Source organism: Crocodylus porosus, unplaced genomic scaffold (genome assembly GCF_001723895.1).
Source record: "Crocodylus porosus isolate Cpor-Errol unplaced genomic scaffold, CroPor_comp1, whole genome shotgun sequence".
Classification (NCBI taxonomy): Eukaryota; Metazoa; Chordata; order Crocodylia; family Crocodylidae; genus Crocodylus; species Crocodylus porosus.
The window spans coordinates 168,159,589-168,182,903 of NW_017728886.1; the positions used below are offsets into that span (position 1 = coordinate 168,159,589).

The following is a 23,315-nucleotide window of genomic DNA, read 5'->3' on the forward strand; positions in this document are numbered from 1 at the left end:
TAGCTGAGGGCTGCAGAAGAGACTTTAATATATGCACTTTAAATCCAGAGTGTATGGGCTTTGTGCTTACTAACAAAACTAAGAACACAGCATCATGATTAATGTACATTTTCTGTGCCTATAATGCTTGCAGCAGTGCCTTTCAGTGCAATTTAGAATATAGCTTGTCTTGTTGGTTTTCAGAATTTAGGACTGTGTGAATACTGTATCATAAATATCTGGAGCAATACCTCATTTTCTTGGTTGGTTTTTTCCCATAACAGTATTTTCTTATTTTTTTTTAATGTTGTACTTACAATGCAGTTTTCACACCACATTAAAATGGAACCATGGGAGCAAATGATTGGAGGCTGAATGTTTAGGAAGACTTGGTAGCCACCTATTTAAAAGGACAGTTTGCTTAGTTCATCTTCTGCTACAGAACAACCCCATTGTAACAAGCCCTGTTTATAACACAGCCCCGCTTTTAACAATCCCAGCATCAGATTTGGGGTTTTTTCCCATTATGTTGATACAGAAAATTGATTATAATAGCAAACACCCTTTTTAACAAACTTTTCTCCTGGTTCCATGGGAATTCCTTATAATGCCTGTGCATGTGAGTGCAAAGATGGAAAGAATATGGACTGCCAAATCCTGGTGTCAAGTGCTCCAATGTACACTTAAAGCAAGTATAAGCTGAAAGAATTGTTTCAGTGAGAAACTACCATAGCTGAGAACACATATTGTTTCAACATTCCTCATGGAGCCTAAGTCTTCTCTCCAACAGCTCTTTTGACTTCCTTTTGGTGTGAACAGAGCTTCTACCAGACTTAGTAAGTTATTGACAGGACAGGTTTAATACCCACATAGAGGACATCTATGGGACATACCAGCCCAAGAGTGGTTGCACAAAACCCAGACTGGGCAGGTGGACAAGGGGTACAGTGGCTAAAACCTTAAGCCTCTGGCCCCAAGAAGGCAATCCAAATATGCCAGTTAAGCTAAAAGTATGACTGGAAGGAGTTAGGCACCTGAGGTCTCCTACAGAGAATGGGGAGAAGCAGGCACCTCCAAAGAGTAATTCAGAATACAACCCAGGTGGCTGTGCCAGGGCTGCCCATTATATGGGGGTGTTCCCTCAGGAACCAGAGCTCCTAGGCTTTCTTCAGATGGCAGTACCCACTTTTTTCCCAATAGCCTAGTTTTTAGATCAGTTACCAGGATGAGGATGACTTTAGTTAAGAGTTCTCAGTTTGAAGGGATTCAGGCATGCATCACTCAATTCCCAAGTGAGTGCCATAACCACCAACTATTGGATAGTTTTGTGGGGCACCCTCTGTGGCAGAAGGCCACCTCTGTTTCTCCCCATAAACTCTGCTCTGTGACAATTTGGTTAGGATGGGCCCAGCAGAGGAGATACACCTTATCCTATCTCTTTAGGTGACCTGAGCTGGATACATTCCTGAGGAAGGGGGGAAACTTGTTCCCTCTGCCTACGTGACTGGCATCACATACCTGGGTGAGGGGCTTGCTCCCTGGGGAGCTAGGAACTGCCAGTTTGCCCAACAACTAGTGATGCATTTCAAATTGATTGGCTGACAGCCAACAGGTGCTGGCCTCTATTGGACCAGGTAAATGAGGTCACAAGGGCTATATAAGTTAAGGACTGCCCAGGAGGAGGGGGCAGCAACCATGAGGAAGACTCAGAGAGAGAGAAGAGCTGGACCATCTGAAACTTGCTCTCTCTCTCAAAACTCATGATCAACGAACAACCTGCTTCTGGATGATACTTGTGAGTAAGCTACCTGAGATCTATAGATCTAGATATATAGCTATATATCTATAGAACTAGATATATAGCTTGCAGTAACTCAGATGCGTGATCAAAGGCTACCCAGCTATGGGAGTTTGCTCTATGGGACTTCTCTGATATTGCTCTACCTTGTAGCCTATTGCAACCCTACCCCTTGTAACCAATCAAGTTCTTCTTTGTACCTAGTGTGGCAGGCTTATTGGGAGTGGGTCTAGATTATGCCTTGGGGTCCCCTTGGTTCGGCTGACTAAGGGAGACCACTACTTGTGCTTCTGACCGAGGGAAGCATCCCAAGTTCTTGAAGTGAATCAAGTACCCTTGAGGGCTACTAGGCCTGTGCTTCCCAGGGTGCACAGAGCAAGAATCAAGCCCAGCCCTGGGTGGTGGCAATGGAAACCCCGGGCTAGTGGGTGTGCTCCAGGAAGGGGGTTGGCCAGATGTGAGACATCCCCAGGGAGGCACTTGGAGCCTGGAAAGTGGTCGGGCACAGTGAGGTGGGTGGCTTAATGCAGGAGTACCCCCTACTGGCTGGCCACACCCTCCAGCTCTCCTGTAGGATTGGGATGCAAGAGTTATGATGTCAGAAGGGAAACAAAAAAAAGGAGCATGCCTCTGTAGCCCAGTGATGTGGGCACCCCCTGAGTGCATTCATGCATTTTTACATACTTTACAGGAGACAGTCATAGATTAAGAACCTAAAATAACCTTGAGAGCAGAGGCCAGAACCCAGGACTCTCCCCTGCAGGGCTAACATAATTAGACCTTTCTTTTACTTTATCAGTTGAATCTTGTATCAACTTTTCTATCATTTAGCCTTGAACTGGTGTCAGATAATTTGGCTTATCATTACCTGGGTCACTCTACTTTGTCCTTTTGAATTCTGTCATAATATTAACTTTTCTAATCTTCGGCAATTAGGGCTGTGTGAACCAGCACCATTTTGTTTTGACTTCTGTTTTGCCATTTCAAAGGGAAAGTGTTTCATTTTGCTGTTTTGAAGCACTGTTCAATTTCATTTAGTCAAAACTGTTTCGCTGTTTTGACACGTTTTGACATTTTGGCCATAGGCTATAATGGGGAATCACAAAAATGCCTATAACTTTGTCATTTATTGCATGATTGAGATGAAGATTGCAGGGATGGTAGCCCCTTCTGAGGGCATGAAGTTTGCCAAGTTTCAAGGAGATAGATGTAGGGGTTGTGAAACTGCACCTCAAACTGTTCAAAGGAAAACTAGTATCACTTGCCAGCAGCAGCAGCCTGCTGTCATCCTGCATGCAGATCTGGGGGCTGCAACCCCTGGGAGGAGTCTGGCACAGACCTGCAGCCTTCTCAGGGGGTGCAGGCCCCATGACCTGGGTGCAGGATGACAGCAGGCTGCTGCTATCAGCTGGGGCCAGTGCCAACACGGGGTTCTTCCTGGTGCTTGGCGCGAGCTCCGCAGGCAGACTCGGGTACTGGTGCTGGCCCAAGCCAGCAGCTGCAGCATGCAGGGACCTGAACTTTCCCCTAGCCCCCCAGTTCGATTCCCCAGCCACTGGTTCAATTACCCAGGTCTCTGATCATTCCCCCAGCCCTTCCTTTGGGATGTGGGACCCCAGATCTGTGCACTAGGTTTAAGAAGGCTGCCGCTGCAGGCTTCAGCCAGCGGCAGCACTGCAGTCTTCCTGGGACTCGGCGTGGGCTGTGTCAAGCGGCTGCCGCTGGCCCCAGCCTGCAGCAGCAGCCTGCTGAAACCCTGTGCGCAGATCAGGGGCCTGTGCCCCCTGGGAAGAGCTGGGGGAAGCAATCATAGAGCTGGGGGAAGCAATCAGAGAGCTAGATGTCAATATCAGAGCAGTCCTTCCCACTCCTTCTCCCTCCCTCTCCTTAGTTTCTGTTTAGCTGCAAGCAAGCCCAGCTTCGAAATGCAAACATTTTGAAAATTTTCAAACGTTTCAAGTGCCCTTGTTTCATTTCAAAGCTGTTTCAAAGCCTTTTGTTTCATTTCAATTTCACTGTTTCAGTCTCAAAATGCATTGAAACAGCTTCGAAATGAAACACCTGTCGACATTTCTCATAGCCTTACTGGCAATTTCCCTGGTAGTCCAAGATGTATTAGAAAGTAACAACAGGCCAGAGACCTCTGCAGTCAATTGTGGGGGGTTTAACCTGGCTTTAACCTGGTTAGTTATCAGATTCGAAAATACACCTCTGTGTCTTGTATATGAGAGGCTTTTACAGCAGGTCAGTAAGACACATCAGAAACCCCTAGAACCAAAGGGGTTAGGCATCCTATTTCAAACCTATTTCACCTGGGATTAAAACATATACTATATGTGAAAGCAAAATATAGGGTCAGATTCTATTTCACTATTAGGTGTGCAGGTAGATTTAGGCACCTACCTGTGCTCCTCTTCATACCCTGCTCAAGGCCCTGAAATACTGTCAATACAGTTAGTGGGTGGGTCCTCCTTCACTACTGCTTTTTTGTGACTCAGTCTTAAGTGTCAAATAATTGTTTGTTACAGAAGTAGATGCATTACTGGATTTTCAGGAACAGAATGGTATAGAACTGCACTTTGGTGCCTAAGTTGATTTAAATGCCAAATAGGTGGACTAGGATATGGCCCACCTTGTTTTGACTGGGATCAGGGAATACTCTTATATTGGCTCTCCCTGAGCTTGTGTGTAGTCATGAGCAAATCAGTTAACCTCCCTGTGTGTGAAAAATATTTCTCAACTCCTAGGGATGCTTGTGAGGATTAATTTGCTATTATTTGCCAACATTTATACAATATTTGCACAATATTTTAAGCCAGAAAGCATTGAGAAAACATAGGTTTTTATTATTTTTGAAGGGTTCTTACTTTGTGCCAGCATCAACAGAGATTACAACATTACAGGTCTATTGATTTTGTTTGTATATTGTTTTGGATTATGAATATCAGCATTATTTTTTATTTCAAGCTGCTGGATATGAACTTTAACGACATTTCAAATCCACTTGCCAAAGCTTCAGTCACAATTATAGTGGAACTTCAGGCTGAAGACCAGCATACACGCTGATTGGTTCAAGGGAATGAAAGAACTTACCAAGTTTTTTCACCGCTATTAATTGTTTCAAGTTTTGATGATGGTGGTAGTGACAAATTCTTTGTTTTCATATTATATTTGCACAAAGATTAGATTGTTTCAGTCCTGTTCCCAATGGCAAATGCTGTTATCTCTCAACCCATTAGATACTAATTGGTGTTTTTATTAGCAGTCTCCGTGAAAACTCCAGTGAAACCAAAATTGATCACACTTTCCTTTGGTCATGATTGAGCTGGACAGTACTGGGAAGTTTACAGTAGTATTTCTCAGGAACGGGGAGCTCTAGTCAACTCACACAGTCAAAGATCTGAGGACCAATATGCATGCCTCTACTTTTCAAACTTAATTTTAAAAAATCACCATCTGCCAAAGCCTTAAAGTATTACGCATGTTTTGCTTTTTCTTAAAGGCATCTTTTCTCTACCATCACAGAAGACTAGAAACTGAGGATCAGGCCTTATGCACCCAGATGAAATAGAAATTACTCAAAAATGAACAGAAACTAATAGAGGAAGAAAAAAATATCTGAGGCCTGATTCCGCACCTTTTGCAGTGAATAAAACTCTAGGTAGTTGATATAGTGGGCACACGATCAGTCCTGCAGAAAGAATTCTTCAGTATATTTCTGACTGCATGCTGGTCTGGGATGGTCACCAGTTAGGCTTACCTCACTGTGGTAGTTCCATCCATAAGTGTTTGCACACTGATCCCTAAAAATGACCCTTTTAATACATATGCAATATGACAGTGCAGATGAGCTTTTAGTAGCTACAATTTTGAGATTAATTAAATATGAAGCAACATAAAGAGTAACAGAGAACCCATGGACATGCAGCAGTGACAAAACTTCCAAAACAATTAAGAGCAGCAAAATCATCTCCACAGCTGGCTTTGATTACAACTTTAGGGGGAAAAAAGTGATTTTTGTGACACGAATTTCTCAACTGAATGGTCCAAAATGATCTACAGTGATCTAGAAGTCAATGTTTCTTTAAAAAATTTCAAAATAATTCTCCAGCTGCTGCTTTTTTTATTATTCTTCAGAACAACGGTACCACATGGATACAGCTGCATGATTATGAATGATTTGATTTAGATAATTAAAGACTTGGGGTGAGATTCACAAAGGGGTTTAGGCAGGGGAGTGTTCAGAGGCCCTGCACCTAAAAGTTAGGGGCCCAGCTCTGGGAGGTCAGGTCAGTCCCCAAAGTCCCCTAAACTTTACACCGGAAGACTTACAGGTAGGGGCTGTGGAGTAGCATACACAGCACAGCAGAATGGGTGTGGGGGGAATACACCTAAATCAGTCAATATGGTATGCTGGGAAATAGGTTATGTCCCCAGTCATACCTCTTTTCTGGGGATAGGTAGTAGTTAGTGTCAATGTGATAGAAGAGTTACCACCCAAAATCTCAGCTATACTTAGGTGCCTAATTCAAGTACAGGTATTCAGCCTGGGTTAAATGCCTAGGCAGCTATACCTGCTTTGTGTCTCTGGAAGACAAGCTCTGCCATAGCTAATTAACTAGCTAGCTTCCTGATTAGCTGCTGGGAGCACAGCCAGTGCCTATCCATTTAGCCCCAGCTGTGGTAGCAGAGTACCAGGCCAGTCACCAGTTTTGACTAGAGTCTGCTGTGATAAATTGCCTGGTTTCTCACCCTGGCTTGTTTTTGTCCCTGGTCTCTGACTTCGGATTTCCATTTGGATCTGTTTTGTAACCCTGCTTGGCACTGCTCTTGGATTTCAACGTATGGATTTTTCCTTGGATCTGGTACCATGGTATCTGGTTCCTAGGCCCTGGTCCTGGCCTGGCCTGTTTTGGGTTCTGTCCCTGGACTTCCCTTTAGATCTGGTAATTTGGTTCCCAAACTCTGATGCAGCCCCTGGCCTCTTCCCGCAATGGTTTAACTATGAGATCAGACTACCTCCAATCTGGTTCCTTACAGCAGGTTGGGGCGTATATGCATTATAGCCTAACAACCAGAGCATTTACCCAGGAAGTGGGAGAGATGTATTTGAAGCCTTACTCAGTCTGGAGGGAGCAAACATTCATCTCCTGCCTCCCAGGGGAGTGCTCCACTCCTAGGCTGGGCTGAAGGTACTCTCTGCCCTTCTTGTTGCTGGGCCACTAAACAGAAAGGAATGTAAGAGATCTAGGGCAAGGAGGAGTCCAGTAGGGAAGAAGACCTGGGTCATGGACATTTTCTCCAGGCACTTCTTATGCATTTTATATTGGTCATTGGATATAGTGGCATACGGACATGGTTGAGTGTCCAGTGCACAGGGGTGGCAGCAACTCCTGGTTGCTGTCACCATCAAAAAGGCAATCGCATTTGCAAAAAGGCAAAGGCAACCGCAGCTGCTTTTTATGAGACTCTATTCCCCTTACCCCACCCACTCAGCCCTCCACGAGTGTGCCTAGACACTCAGCTCAGCCAAGATGGCAGGGCCTATTGGCCTCTGTGTTAGCTGAATGTTGGGTACCTAAGTCATAGGTCTCACTTAGAAAGGTATCAGCGTCTTACATGTAGATGCCTACTCCCTCCTAAACTCCTTCCTCACCCTTAGTGGATGCATTTTTTTCTATTGTGCTTTTTCATGTGACTAAAGTAGAACAAAAGTTCCAAAAGATTAATGTGCTGCACCTTCTGGACTGGATACACTGGCAGCAAATGCTGTTTCTATGGATTTTCTGTAGCAGACTTAAATTCTTTTTTTGGCAGACTGAAGGAAAAATAATGTTACATCATCTTCTTTGAGTCATCTGGGTTTTGTTTAGCTTGCATCTATATAGGCTGTGGGAGTGTTTTTGCAACACAAAATTCTTCTGTCTGAGGTCATTTATTTTAGGTCGAATGTAGCCATTTTGATAAGTGGGAGACAAACGAGCATGAAAACCCATTTCCCTGTTTCATCATGGACTCCAGTCACAATGAAAGAGGGCAATACTTTGAAGGTCTAATCTTGTAGGCTTTGTATTAATTCCAGTTTCCTAAACAAAGAATTATAGGATCAGACCTGATGTGTCCCAGCATGAAGATGATTCAGTTTAATTTTAATAAGACAGTGCATTGCAAGTTCATGTAATTAACAGAAGGAAGTGACAGAGGCAGGACAAGGGCACAAGTGTTAGGAGCATGTCTATGCAGATTAGCTGTGCTATTCTAGGTTAAAAAAAAACTTTCCAAAATTAAGTAAATGAAAAAAATCCCACTAGTATGACTATGAGTAAATACTCCGATCAGAGAAAACCATGGTTGTCTTGTGCAGGGGTAGAGGAGGGTGGCGGAAGAGCACTAACTTTAATTTCTAAGCAATTTTAGCCTACACTAAACTGTTACATTTGAGTGCTTGTTGCTATGGCTGCCTTAATCTAAACACTATGAAGATGGGTCCTGACCCAAACTGGACTCAGTTGAAATGAAAATTAGCTTCATAAAATAGTGTCTACAGTATATTTCACCAAGCATCTAATTCAGGATTAAATTCATAGTATACTATAGCCGATGAAAGATGGGTGGAGCATATATAAGTGTGGGGCAAAAGAACTGGCGAAATAACAGTGTAATAACCAGTAGTGATTCCCTAGTTATAGTAGGGACACTAATAGTAACTGCATGGGGCACTGTGGTCTACCCTAGGCCTTGTTCAACTGGTGGTTTGTGAAGGGTTCACCTGCATCCCCCAGATTCCCATCTGGGTGCTGCTGTTTCCATTGCTCTGACTGCTGCTGCTTCTGGAGTTTCCAGGCTTCCCCTTCCCTCCTTCTCTGGCTTCTGCATCCTGTCCCAGGAAGTCCACGGCTAGGTCCCAGAGCCACCATGAGGTGGGGGAGCTCATGCAGCAAAGCTCCAGATGTTTCAGAGCAGGAGAGCACAGGGGAGACAATGCAGTGGGGAGGAGGGTGCAGGGAAACCTTTGCAGGGGAGACCATTGGTGCAGTGGCAGAGGGAGCACATGGGAGAAAGTGTGTGTTGTGGAGCCTGGGGAGACTATGTCCTGTGTGGCTGCAGCTCCTGACTGATGAGAGTTGGACACTACAGCCTGGGTCTAGCCCAGGGGCGGGCAATTATTTTGGGCAGAGGGCCGCCAACTGAGTTTTAGCAAGCCGTTGAGGGCCGCAGGACAGGCAACGAGGGGCAGATAAATATTAATTTTCTAAATTTTTTAGGGAACCTGCAGGCCGGATAGAATGGCCTGGTGGGCCACATCTGGCTCCCAGGTCACATTTTGCCCACCCGTGGCCTAGCCTGCAGGGCATTCTACTGGGAATTGGGAGGCCTTGCTAAATGTGGCCTGCCCTTTATTCTTGGATAGATCGCTTCACCAGTCTGATTCCCCCAGTTAGTTTATTTGTATATATTCAATTGCATTACCTGGTTTTCCAACTTTAACAGAGCCAGCTAGTCATTATAATTTTAAAACAATAAAGGTTAATAATTCATAAAAGTATAGCAAATGGGATAAAATATTTATATAAGGGAAACAGTAACTTTTTGTTTTGCAATGAACATTTTTTTTTCTCGAATGCCCACATTAAGAGGCCTATGTTACTCTTCTGAGAAGTCTCTTCCTGATTATGCAATATTAAATATGGGCAGCTGATTTGAACAAGTTAGGCTTTGCCTCAGATTTCCCTGGAGTACTGTGTGAAACAACAGTATAAGTAAGTATTGCTGTGACTTAAACTGATACTGACTCTTCAGAGACTTGAAAATAAAAATGTTGTCCTCTTAAAATGCAGCCGTGACAGGTCTACTACCCTGCACAAATCCAATAATTTTCCTTTTACATTGTCTGCCTTAGCCTTAAAAATATGCATCATTAATTTTTATCTCATTCCTGGTATAGTACTAAGCACCGCTGAGTAGAAAGACACCTAACATGTGGATGAATGTGTTCCTTTTCTATAGTGGAGTAGCCCAGGTTGACAGGAACACATCTGTCCTACATTCAACTATACTTAAAGTATTCTAATGTTACTTGAGTCAGAGTCTTCCTGACTTTCAAACTGCTGAGGAGAATGTAAGTCTGTTGTAAAAATTAATTTGGGGTTAAAACTGTGTGTAAAACATGTGATCACAGCAGACTTTTTTTGTTAAAAAAAAGGTGGGGAAAAGAGGTCAGGTATTTTAAGACTACAAAGAAGAACTTCTTTTCTTTTTTTCTGCTCTAGCACCAATTGTTGTTTCAATATTTGGAAAAAAAAATCCATTAGCTAAACACTACCCCATACTGATATGATACAGCATACAAACTACTCACAATTAAAATTCTGAATGTACCTGTTGACAAAGGATCATCAGCTTTTTCAGTATTTGATGATATGTCATGGAATCTGTGGCATACATATTTGTAGTAATTTTATTTAAAATGCATCCTGCTATACACTAAAATCTATACTTTCACCCTGTAAATTCAAAATGAAAAGCCCTCTCCCCACTAAATAAAACCAGGGTGGGCAATTATTTTGGGAAGAGGGCCACTTACACAGTTTTGGCAAGCTGTCAAAGGCCACATGGGTTGCTCCAGCCCTTGGCAGGTTCCCCACTCCCCAGTTACCATCTTGTTACTGGAAATCCTATCCCCTAGCTCCTGATCTTTGCCACCAGAAGGCTGTCCCCTTGCCCCCAGAAGTAGTCCTTTCAGCAAGGGGTTGTGCCATCTTGGAACCAGAAGAATAACAAATTATATTCTGAAAAGGAAACATCGACCATGTTAATTTGATTTCAAAAAATATTTTTGTCCTGATTTACATGTGTTTGTGTAGTGTGCATAGAGGTGATTGTACAGTAGCTTAAAATGAAGTTTTACTCTTGTATATTGTGGGGGGTGGGTGTAGGTTTGTGGGAGGCTGTGGGTGTGTGGATATGTGGGAGCATATAGATGTATGCGTGTGGATATGTGGGGCATGGGTGGGTACGGGGCTTGTGCAGAGCTGTGTGTGTGTGTGTTGGGGGGCAGAAGGTTCCTGGGCTGTGTGAGGAGGTGTAGATGTGGTGGTCTGAGTGCATGGTAGTGTGATGGGGGTGAGGGTGCATTTGTGGGGTGTGCATGTGGGATGCCTCCTATGAACATGCATACTCCCCCACGCACTCTGCCCCTGACTGTGCACACACACACATGCACCCTTCCCCTGGGCCCACAACCACCTGCCCACTCTGCCCCTGGGCCACACACCTACCCTCCCACTGGGTCCACACCCACCCACTCTGCCCCTGGCTGCACACCCACACTCACCCACACCCACCCATCCACTCTGCCCCTGGACCACACCTACCCACCCACTGGGTCCAAACCTACCCACTCTGTCCTTGGCTGCACACCCACCCACCTATTCTGCTCCTGGCTGCACGCACAAGACGCATACCCACACCACACCAGACAAATGCACACCCTACGAGCGGCTCCATGCTCCCTGCTCCTGCAATGCAGCTGGGCCACATGGACAGTGCTGGCAGGCAGCGAGTGCAATTGCTGGGGATGGGGTGCAGTGGGCTGCTCAGTCCTGCTGAGGCGCCTCCTGGGTCCTACTGCTCCTGGGTCCTACTGCCACAATGGATTAGCTATCAGCTTTGACAGGAACCAGGGCAAGTCAATACAGCATTAAAGCCTAACAGGTCCCTCTGCCTCTGGCTCCCTGCCTGAGGGGGCTGGGCCTGTACAGCCAATTGCCAGCTGCCCTCTCTGGGGTGCATGTGTAGTTGGCCCCCAGCATTACGGACAGACAGATGTAAGTATTAAACCTTTTATTATATTAGAATGTTGCAATATCATAGTGCAGACAAAATCCTGCCACTTAAAAGCTGTTGGAATTTATCCCTGTTGTAAAACTTCACTGTTATCACCTACCTTGAACTAGCTTCCTGCCCACCTAAGGGGAATTATGCATTTTCCATTACTGCAGTGCATGTACTTTATTTATCATAGAGATGCTTGATTCTATTGCTTTTCTTTCTAAATTAAAAAAAACCCTCGGAGGCATCAAATCAAGTTTGTCCTATATAACTGAAAGCCATTAAGACATGATTTCATCAATAGGGCAAAGCAAGGTGCATTTGTGGACATAAGGTGATACAGGTCCTAAGAAATTACGAGATTTGATATGAAATCATATACTTTATTTTTTTAACTCAAAGTATCTTTCTTCACACTTCTTTGAAATGACAGAAACTGAATCATAATTAAGAGAGAGTATTCTGTTTAACTACAAAAGACAATAGAGAGAGCCATTGCTTAGTAAATGATATATTTGTGAAAATTACAAGACTTTATATTTGTCCATGACAAGTGCAAATAAATTACTCTAGCCCCAAGAATAGGAAAGAGAGTGCTGCCTGGTTGGCAGGCCCAGAGTAGGGTTACCATACATCTGGGTTTTCCTGGACATGTCCTCTTTTTTTGACCCCCTGTCCTCATGTCCGGGTGAGTTTTTAAAATGCAAGCAAATGTCCAGGTTTTTGCTTTCCCTCTACCTTCTCTGGGCACAAGCAGCTTGGGGCTGGGACCAGTGGGCTGGGACCAGTGGGCAAGGTGATTGGCTGCCAGGGGGTCATGTGCTCCACACATGGGCCCCAGCAAGTGTGTGTGCAACAGCTTCATGGGCAGCAGGGCTGGGGGGACAGAGGGCTCTGGGTCGGGAGTGATGGGCACTGGCAGGGCTGGGGGTTGTGGGTTGGGAGGGGGGAAGCAAGGCTGGGGGGCAGGGGCTTGGGAGTGAGGGGCAGAGACAAGACACAGACATATCACTGCCCCCCCACAGGTGTCCTCTTTTTTGAACCTAGAAATATGGTAATCCTAGCCCCCAGTATACTGTAAACATAAAGTAAAACTATATATACATTGGCATTAGCAGATTTAACAGAAAGTACCTTAAGATTCATATGTGCAAATTCAGTGCATTCACATATTCACTTGCATTTTGCATTATTGGTTCTATACCCAATAAGACAAATAGAAACCTTTATATCAAACATAAAGCCCTGAGGAGGCTGGGGCCTGCTGTAGAATTCAGCCCTCCTCCCTCCTTCCCTCCACCGCCCCCAGCCCTGATGGACACAGCCACTGGCAGCAGGTGGATAAGAGAGGGCTGTGCAGATGCATACCCTGTGCCCACTGGACCCTGCTACTGCCCCCAGACCCTTGCTGCAGCTGCTGCTTGCCCCATGGATCCAGTTGAGAGGAGCTCTATGGTCCAGATCAGGCCAGGTGGAGTTTTACACCCCTGCTTTAAATATATTGCTAGGCGGCAGCCTTTGACCTTATTCCTTTTCCTCCTTCTCTATGCCTCTTTCTAAACAACAAACACATTTGCATTAAAATCATTTGAACACACTTGGGGAGAGGGAAGTACAAATTACATGTTTTCAGATAAGATGGTATCATGATTTATCATCGTTCCCCCCCCAGTTTTGCTTTGTGTTTTGTTTTTTGTTTTTCAAGTTGTCACTATAACAGCTTTAAAATATATTACCATCTTTACTTGATTCCAGGACAAGTCCCACCCCCCCTGTTCAATATTGGGGGAGGAGGAGCAGGGGCAGAAACAAGGCCTGGTCTTGGAATCAGGTATCAGACTGCTCCAGCCGGGAGCTACGGGGAAGAGCTGTGCAGGGGGCCCGATCTGGCCAGGGACAGCTGTGGGGGGGGCGCACAGATTCCTTCATCCACTACCTGCTCCCAGCCAGGAGAGAGGGAGCCAAGCAAGGAACAGGCACTGGGATGAAGAAATTGCACGGCACCACTGTTGTCTCTGGCTGAGTCAGGCTCCTCATGGATCTGCTCCCTATAGCAAGGCTCAAGAGCAGTTCATCAGCCAGTAAAGCGGCACACATGTTCCTTCTTCCAGTGCCTGATCCCTGCCAAGTTGCCTTCCCTAAGCCTATCCCCCCATGGGCCAGAAGCGGGCACTGGAAGCAGGAACCCAACCCCTGCCTCTGCTCCTGTTCCTGGTTAACATAGTTGCAGGCGGAGCCCCAGAGATGCTCCATCCGTTCACTGCAGGGAGCAGCTGTACATGGAGCATGAGTTACCCAGGGACAGAGGCGGCAGTGTGCAGATTCCTCCTTCCAGGGCTTGCTTTCAGCCAGTTGCAGGGGCGAGGAGGAAGGGTGCTCTATGTCTTGCATGGGGTTCCTAGGTGTGAGTTACATGAGCAGAAGAAGGGGCAATAACCTGTATCAGCCAGTCCGTGTGGCATTCAGACCCCGGAGAACCTGAACACTAGCATGTCATTGGGTGCCTCCCGCTGTTACAAAGTGCAGGTTTCGAGCTTTGGTGTCTGGTTGCAGGACATTTGTTGTAGGACCGGAAATTGCGAACCTAGACCAGAGGCCTTCATCTAACACCCTGTGGGTTTTTTTGTTTTGGTTTTTTATTTGTTTGCCAGCCCTATAATGTAAGTGCTTTAAATAGATTAAAGAACTTACAGTCTAGGTAGAACCACTCTCTGTTCTCTGCTGTACTAGTTCAGTTTCCTCTCTTGATAATCACTAGCTGAAAGGTTGTGGGCTTTTTAAGCAAAACTGTTCCTTTTGGTGGAAAGCTGGCTGGCTCCTTTGTATCCTGAAAGCATTCAAGCTCTGTCTGTGCTTGAGATGACAAGGAAAAGGAGAAACTGCTGATGCAACAAGGGGGTTATTTTGAGTTGATTCATGCCCATGCTTGAATGGAACTAGATGGCATTAGTAGCAGCTCCAGATGCTGCTCCTTCTTTGAAGGCAGAAGGTATTGATGCAACATGGTAGCCATGTGGTTAGTGTTTGCCAGCAGGGAAGTTTATAATACGAAATATACATTTTTTTTCAATATAAGGAATCTATTTTTGGGGGGGTGTATCTTAAATTCAAGGTCATCTTGGGTTTGGGGAGGTTCTAATGCAGTAAAAAATTACTACACAATACTGTGATGATAAAGGTAGCATAAGAATTTAAACAGTTTGCTGCTTTGGGCCTCTGAAATTTCAGGTGCCGTTGGAGAGTAGCCCTTTAACAGGCAAGCATTTTCTGTGATCCTGATCCCATAATGAACAGAAGCTTGTGCACAGTCTCAGTTGTATTCACTACAGTAGTTAAGATTACCCCTGTGGTTTACCACTTTAGCAAGCATAGACCCATGTCCCGTACTTCTTGTACTATAAGCTGTAAATGTTAGAGAAAACATACTGGGTTTGCGCTAGTACATTTGTGCATTACTGTGATGAAGCCTAATTCTGCAAACCCTTCATTGTGTCTGTCTTGACTCGTATGCATAATCTCTGTGAACTCAATAGACCAATTCAAATAAAGTAATTCACATGCTCAAGTGCTTGAGAGATCAGACCTTTCAGTGAAAGGAGTTAACGTATTTTTAGCTAAATTACTAAATTAACATAACTCCCTCTGATTTAATACTCCAGCCACATAGTTAGTTTGCAAGTCAGGACTGCTTGGGAATGTTTAAAGCAGTTCATTTATTTAAAAAGTAGACTATATTCATTAATTAAGGCAGCACAATTAAAACCAATTAAGTTCTGGCAGCTTGTTTCTTTCCTTGAATGTAAATGGAGTTATGGGCCATTGATTCTGACATGGGAACCTAGGCTACGAAATGGAAATTATTCCTCCATACATCAATGCTGGTGTAATCTGGCAATTAGGAGTGACTAAAAGTTGCTGGCCAGTCTGAACTGCCTAAACTAAAAGCAACGCTGTACTTATGTGATACAATCTGCACATTTTTTAAAGTATCTGTCATAAAATACAGGGTATAGATATGTGGATTGATCCCTACTTGAAATAAAACACAATTTACTTTTGAAGTTAACACTTTGATTTCAGGAGCTGTCTAATCTTGACACTTCCTACATTGTGAACAACCTTTAATACACAGTGTGTTTAAAATAAATATAAGTTTTAATATAAAAAGAAATATTAAAAAATGAGATCTCTAGAAGCTACATTTCTCTTCACCAGTCTTGAAAGTTCTTTAAGAACTGTCCTGGACCCTAATAACCCAGTGTAAGTGAGGCAGTGCCCCTTTAGTATACTCAGTCAGGATCCCATGCTTCAAAATAGTGGTGAGGGGACTTGAACTAAAACTCATTAAGCATTAGTTAAAGCACCCCCCTCCCATTTTGAAGTGCAGGACACCACAAAGTGCTGAGGCTGCTGGAGTGTGCTAACTAGCATGCATTGGAGCAGGCATTGGGCACATGTGCAAGTGCCCTTACAGCTCCTCCCTATAATCAGGAAAGAGTGAGAAGGCAGTGAGACTCATCTGACCTTACTTAAGCCTGCTTAGACCACTAGCAGGACAGTTCTGTTTATGCTGATACCATCCCAGTTGATGGTATTCATGCCATCCCCAAAGCAACAGCAGTTTTTTCTCCTCATCACACTCACAAACCTACATTTAGTTAGGAGGTGTGGCAGTAATTTGTCTGCTGCTCAGCTGATAAATATTTCTGACAACTTAGCAAGGGTGAATTATTCTATGATTTATTTTAAACAGATAAAGTAGATTTATAATTATTTTATCATTCTGCATTTGAGGTAACAAAGAACACAAAATAACATAATATCCACTATTAAAATATAAATGCAATTCAAAATAACCTGTATCAGTAAAATGGAACGCAAGCGGATTGTAACAAAACATTTGCCTGGTGACAGCTCCCTAGAGAGTAGCTCCAACATCACGATAACTTACTGCAGAAATAACATGCAACTATTCTGAATCCCATCTTTTCTAACTGTTTCAATAACAGGAAATACACACTACCTAACATGTAGTCAAATATAATCAAAACTGTGAAAAGATAACTGTTCTGCACCATCTGAAAAGCAGCTTTGCATTTTAAGTTTCAGGGAAACACAGAAGTGTGATCTTTATTCTTACTCTAAAACCTCACACTGGTGTTGACCTCATTTTTTTTGTATTTGCAAATGAGTTCTATTCTGTTCAAGTGCCCAGTTGCTGTCAAACACCAGCCCCAATTAATAAAATTTTATCAATTAATAAGGGAATGGATTTCCATTAGAGAAGAAAAATATTTCAAGGCAGAAAACAAGCCAAAACTCCTCATAGTTCTGGCAGAAAAGTTTCTACAGGATGAAGCAAATAAAAACAATGCCTTCTGTGTTCCGTCTTGTGGCAAAACTAAATTAAATGACGATTAAATGGAATTCTCGAACGATAACAATTGCCTTGCAGTGAAGGAAAAAAAAAATCTTGGCAAGAATATACTGCAGTGATGCATACCAGAGAGCATTCACATTATGTATTAGGCTTCAAAACCAACAAGCCTGCCTGACATATTAAATATCCACCCAAAGAATATATTAAAATATAGTACTCCAAGCAGTGAAAGAAATTCACATTGTGAAAGTGGTTATGTCATTTCTATTTCATATACAAAAGGTTACTTATTAAAAAGTAAACTTGTGGAGATGGCATGTAATAATTGCAAAGAAAAATGTATACGGAGTGTAATCTTAGTTGTATTCTGATAAAGCTTTTCAAAAGTAACAAGCAGCTAGCAATATATTTTGCGACTTGTTGAAGGGTGTTACCAACTGGACTTTGATAAATCTTTTACATAGTGAATTCATCCCAAAGAACCAATTCTCATTGGAAATCATACTGACTCTTAAGGATTCTGGTGTTACAAACCCAGCGTGCAGAATGAATCTTCCAAGAAAGTTGGCATTATTTATTTTCTAAACATTTGTTTAACACTTTGTAAGGTGTACTAAAGAATGAAAAAAGCCTGGGGTTTGGACAAAGTGTGAACTATACTATCTCAAGGAATTGTGACTTTAAACTGACAAACAATTTGGGAGAAATCTTGAGTTTGGTAACAAGTGTTTTAATACTTAATCATTGAAAATGACAAGTACTAGACAAAAATAAAGAGATTCCCTCCCAACTAAATAATCCATTTTAAGTTTCATTAAATTTCCCCTCTCAGCCTTCAACCTGTACAAAAACTCAACTCTACTGAAGTATTTAACGATCCTCTTGTCCTAGGTATCAGTGACTCTAAAACAGAGCAAACATCACTAAACTCACTGCAGACTCATTTCAGTTCCCTATTTAGGATTCAAACTTGGAAGAAGAGAAAACAAAAGTTTGATTTACAAAAGAAGGAGAGCCAGGTAGTTTTTTCAAATAAATACCATCCTATTTATGATTTAATACAATTCTGGATTCCATTTACCAGGTTGAAGTGTATATCATATTCATTTATATATATATCTTATTTTCTCTGAAGAACTGCTTCAATTGCATATTATTATAACTTATGAATAGTCCAATATAAAGACTAAAACCAGTTGTGTTGCAGCATGGAGGATCATTAGTTGTGGAACCAATGGTTGGTTCATTGGTTGTACCAATGCTGATGAGGGCGGGATGCTAGCATACTTGGTGCAGAAAGGGAGGAGTAGATAGGATGTGAAGAAATCGAGCTTCACCATCTTGCAATGGTCAACTCCCTGGCACTTTACTGCATCCAGAAGCAACTGCAAAATGACATCAAGGGGAGCAAATTATGTATTTCAGGAGCTATATGCATAGTGTTTAATTTTAGAACAAACTGGCACTGATGGCCAGGCAGCCAGGATCATAGAAATAAATAATAATACAGTGTTTTCTTGGTCCATGACTTGAAAAAAGGTTCCAATAGTTTACTATGCACACAATCAAATGGATTATTGGTATGGCTGGAGAGCTTTAAGAAATGTATTTTTTTCTGATGGAAAAACTGAGTTTTCATTGAACAACGTAGAAATGTTCTATTTCTAGTAAACATTTCCTAATAAAAACCCAAATATTTTCATCAAAAATATTTTTTAAAACATTTTATGTTCAATTTAAAAACAATTTATTAAAAACTGACTCCCAATAGCTACTACATTCACATAATATATAAATTTACAATTTATTTGATTTCTATACACTTCAAATTAAGAAAACTTACTAAACAGATTTTTTAAAAAGAATGTATGCACCCAACCCCTATGAGAAGTCATTTTTAATAAAGAAAATGGGAGTTTTGGTTTCCTCCCCTGTGCTGCTCCCCCTTCCCCGCCCCCCTCAGTATTAACTACATTTTAACAGACAACTACACCTTGATAGAGGTTTTGAGGACCTCCTGGTCCATCATTTTTTTTAAGTGAAGATCACTTATCTTTCTTGCTGAAACTTTGGGGATCCCCTCTTTCTTATTTGCAAGTATATAATTTTCCTATGTCAGCTTCAGAAAGTGCTTTAATAGGAAAGTAGTACTAGCACACATTTTTTAGTTTTTGCAAGTGAAATTTAACAATTAAAACCAAGGAAAAAAACCAGGACTATTTGACAAGGCAGAGCTCTGTGGACCATCAAGAAGTGTTCTATGAATCAAGGCTGACCCATAGAACAATTTTTAGTTGTGTAACATTTCCCTGTCCTTTGTAAAGGTCCGCTAGCACAGTTTCACTCCTTTCTTCTGCAGCTCCCTCTTCTGGTCTAACCCTAGAAGCTCAGCTTTCCTTTTAGCTGCAACTTCTGACAGAAAAAGCAATTTTACTGCAACTTCTGACAGAAAAAGCAATTTTAACAACTTTATTACAGAGTAAGTGTAGGATATCAAACATTTTCAGATTTTTTTTTTTATTTACGCTCTAAAGCAAATCAAAGATAGACAAAAAGATTTGTAAGCTATTGTTGAAAACATTAATCATACCTGGCATTATTAAGCTGGAATGAGTGTGCACGGTTAGTTAAGTTTGAGTTTTATGGCACCTAAGACCAAAAAAAAATCTATTCCAGCAGCCAACCCCCCCCCCCCAAAAAGAAAAAAAAAAAACACTCCCAGAGACCTACATTCATTTGGCACTTATGTTTTGGACTACAAAGTTCACCAGGACCTTAATATGGGCTGAACAACTAGGCATCTAGGTTGCCTATACATGTATTCAGAAGTGGTGTGTGGAGAGGGTGGGGGGCTGGGAGTGTGTTTTAATTAGAGCAGTTCTTGGACAGTTACTCTAAAGCACCTCACTGTCATGTGTATTAAGGCTCCCCATCCCCACCATGTTCCAAAATGGCTGTGAGGGTGCTTTAACTAAAGCTGATTCAACAAGGGTTAGTTAAAGCACTCCTGTGGCCATTTTGAAATGCATGACAGAGAGGCGATGCTGCAGCCTCCTGTGTCTCTCCCCTGGACATTGCATATGGAGGTTCCTCTCAAACCTCACTGTTGTTCTTAGGACTGACCGGTTTGGTTATTGGGGTGACTTTGGGTCTGTTCCCCGGGGGGCCTCACCTGCTACATCTTTGATGATAAATAATTTCTGATTGGGAGGGAGATGTTTGGTCCTGTCTCCCCTGGCGCCTCCTCTTGGTCGTTCCCGCTGTTCCTCCTGCTTGGGGCTCCACCTCCCTTACACCCTGCCTAAGGCCAACCACGATGTCATCACCTGTGTACCAGGGAGCCGAGTAATAAACAGGACTCACCTGCAGCTCCCGACGAGAGGCACATGAGACGGAAGGAGGAGCCCGCGCTGCTCATTAGCCACGCGTTTATCAGATTACACCCAGCCAGTGACGTCACAGAGGTACGCCGGCCGGCGGAGCTAAAAACAACAGCTGCAACTGGGAAAGGGGTGGACGGCCCCAGCGAGGGGAAACGCCAAGTCCCGCCGACGGGGGAAGCAGCGGAGGCTAGCACGGTGGCAAGAGAGCTGACAGGGGCTCTGATGGAGCGAGGACGGACCCCGCAGCTAGTAGCAACCCCAGGCAGCATGGTTGTTGAAGACACGGCACCAGAGGACGCGCCGGACCGAAGCCCGGAGGGCAGCATGACCCACAGGTGGGGTACTGGGGCTACGGCGGGCGGAAGCGGCCGCACCAGGCAGGAGAGACTCCAGGAGAGCCCCAAAGGGATACAGCTGGGGTGGGCATCGCCGCCAAGGTCCGAGGCAGTGAGCCGGAAGAAGGGCCAGGAAAGCAAGGGGCCAAGGACGGCCTAGGAGGGAACCAAAAGTGTGTAGAATAGGCTGCTCAACAAGTACAGTAGCTGAGCAGTTAGCTTTTCCTTTTAAAGTTTAAATTATTGAGTAACCCTGGCTGAAGGAGCAGAGCTGGGGCAGTGCCTTTATAAAGTAAGGTTAATGGGGTCTCGGTGAGACCAGAGTCTGCATGAGAAGTCCTGCTCAGTGCAGGACTGGGAGTAGGCGAGGAGGTCCATGGGTCGTGCTTGCAAGCGAGCCCCATGACTGGGGTAACGGTCATTTAGAAACAGACCAGATGGTATCATTCTACAGCTGGGGAACAAGGACCAACGGAGGAAGGAGGTGCTAAAGGTGGCGTAAGGTCGGGGTACAGGGGTGGTGGAGCCCCGTGGAGTGACCATCGGGGGATCCTGGGCCACGGAGTATACTGGGAACCGACCCTTAATACTGAGGAACACCAAGTCGTGGCGGGTGAGAAAGAGGTCGGGGACACGGGGAAAAGAGAACTGCTCCGACACATAGGAGATCCCCACAGGTGTGTGACATCTACGTACAGGACCAGAACTGTCTGAAAGTGGGTAATCGAAGCCCAGCAGTCACAACCTGTATTGTTGGAGTTGATGTCCTGTACCTCTTGGTGCTCTGGCTCAGACTTTTATGGCTGCAGGACAGGGGCGGTATTTCTATCCCGAGCGCTTCCTATAGCCCCCTTTTCCTTCATTTATACATTGTCCAGCTTTGGTACTGTTACATCCCCTGGTGTGTTGCCTCTTTCCCGGGTTCAGTACTTGCCGTCAGTCAGCCGTGTCTGGATTCTAGTACTGCTGGGTCCTACCGGATTTCAGTTTTCATTGCAGGCTTCCTCTGTCCACATCAACCCTGTAAGTAAATCCTTAGGCCCTCTCTGGCCCTGTGGTCTCGTGAAGACCCCTTCCTGGGGTAACCACCAGGTCTCCTCATTGGGACTGCCTGCTGGCTCTGGCCCCTCTCGGCCAGTTGGAGACTCTACTTACAGTCCCCTCCACTTGTCTTCTGCCTGGTCTTTTATCCCAGACTGGGGGGTCTGGCTGACCAATTGGTCCCAGCACACTATTATAAAGCATGCCCGCACCAATGAGGGAGCTGGTTCTGGCTCCTTTGGGCTCGGACTTTTTTTTCCGTTTTGGCTTTTACCTACAGCTCCGCCCGCTGTGGTTTCACTTTTGCCACATTTGTCTTCTGGTGCAGTGTCCCACCGCCTCCGCTCCTCATCCAGTAAGTGTTTTCCACAAATGCAAACACACGTCTATTGCCAGCTCTAGTTCTCATGTAAGCTCTGTTGTGATCAGATGTGATATGGAGTGACACCTAAACCCTACGAACACTCCTAGAGTAGCCTACTTATGTCAGGATGCTCAGAGCATGCATGATGCACACCAACTAAGCCCAGCAGAAATTGCAGCAGTTGGGCTGGCCAAGGTAGGTGCTGCCACCTACCTCCTGTAAAACAGCCTACTGATTACAATGCTCACCCAAGAAGTGGGACAGCTAGCTATCAGGCCCATCTTAGAACTAAACTCTTCTTCCATGAGAAAGTTCCAATTAAAATAAACTAACCCAACCCTGCCCCTCACCCCCATTCCATGAAAAAAAACATGTCTATATCTGATTCTGGAGGGGCCAAGGTATCTCTTTTGAATTTGCCCTTAATCTTAAAATATGTTGCTATTTGTAAAAGGAAAAGCCCACATCCTTTTCCAAAAGATTTTATATACAAAAAATATATATATTAAAGTTGGGGCCTGGGCTCCTCTTGTGGTGTTTTATATTTGAGATGTTCTTGACTTTAATGGAAATACTCCTGATTCATGCCAGAACAATTAAGAATACTGGGACTTTTATTTCCAGTACCAGTTACTGGAGGTTGTGGGTCTTGGCTCCTATTCATTGTAAAAACTGACCCTTTGCTATAATCACTTGCGAGTTTATACAGTCATAAGTCAAACCCTCCTACACATAACGAGTATTAATTCATTTAAAAGATATATGCTGCCTCACAGTAACTGATAAAGGTTCAGGAATAACTTTAAGGAGAGAATATATTGAAAAGCAAATAAGCATTTGCAAACACTGCATTTGAGTATTCCACCAGCACAACAGGAGAAGAGTAAGATGTAAAAGAAAAGCTAGCAAGCAAGAGAACTACATTGTATCAGAGCAAGGCCCTTTGGGGCCAGAGTCTCAGGGTGCATACTAATATTCTCTTCACTGGGTCTATTGTCATGCAGCTTTAAGCTGTGTTAGCATAGATTGGAGCATCATGTATAGGCTTTTGCTGGTGCCAAGAGCTGTGTGGGAAACCCAACGTAAGAAATGCAGAGTGGTGGGAGAAACTGACAGGGGCTGGTGTGTCCGCAGGGGGATTGTTTGTTTTAGTGTGTAGGGGCTTGAGGGGGCTAAAAATAGCCAAGTCAGCCTCGGGGGGGGG

General features: G+C 43.9%; 1 protein-coding gene across 1 annotated transcript in view; it reads right to left on the reverse strand.

The window, feature by feature from the left end:
• Positions 1-18,111: 18,111 nt before the first annotated feature.
• The window catches only part of CUNH18orf63 (chromosome unknown C18orf63 homolog), a 37,435-nt gene continuing 32,231 nt past the window's right edge, over positions 18,112-23,315 (reverse strand). Inside the window, exon 14 of the mRNA XM_019545062.1 lies at positions 18,112-18,373. The gene's annotated coding sequence lies outside the window, so the exon portion shown is untranslated. The remainder of the gene's footprint in view (positions 18,374-23,315) is intronic.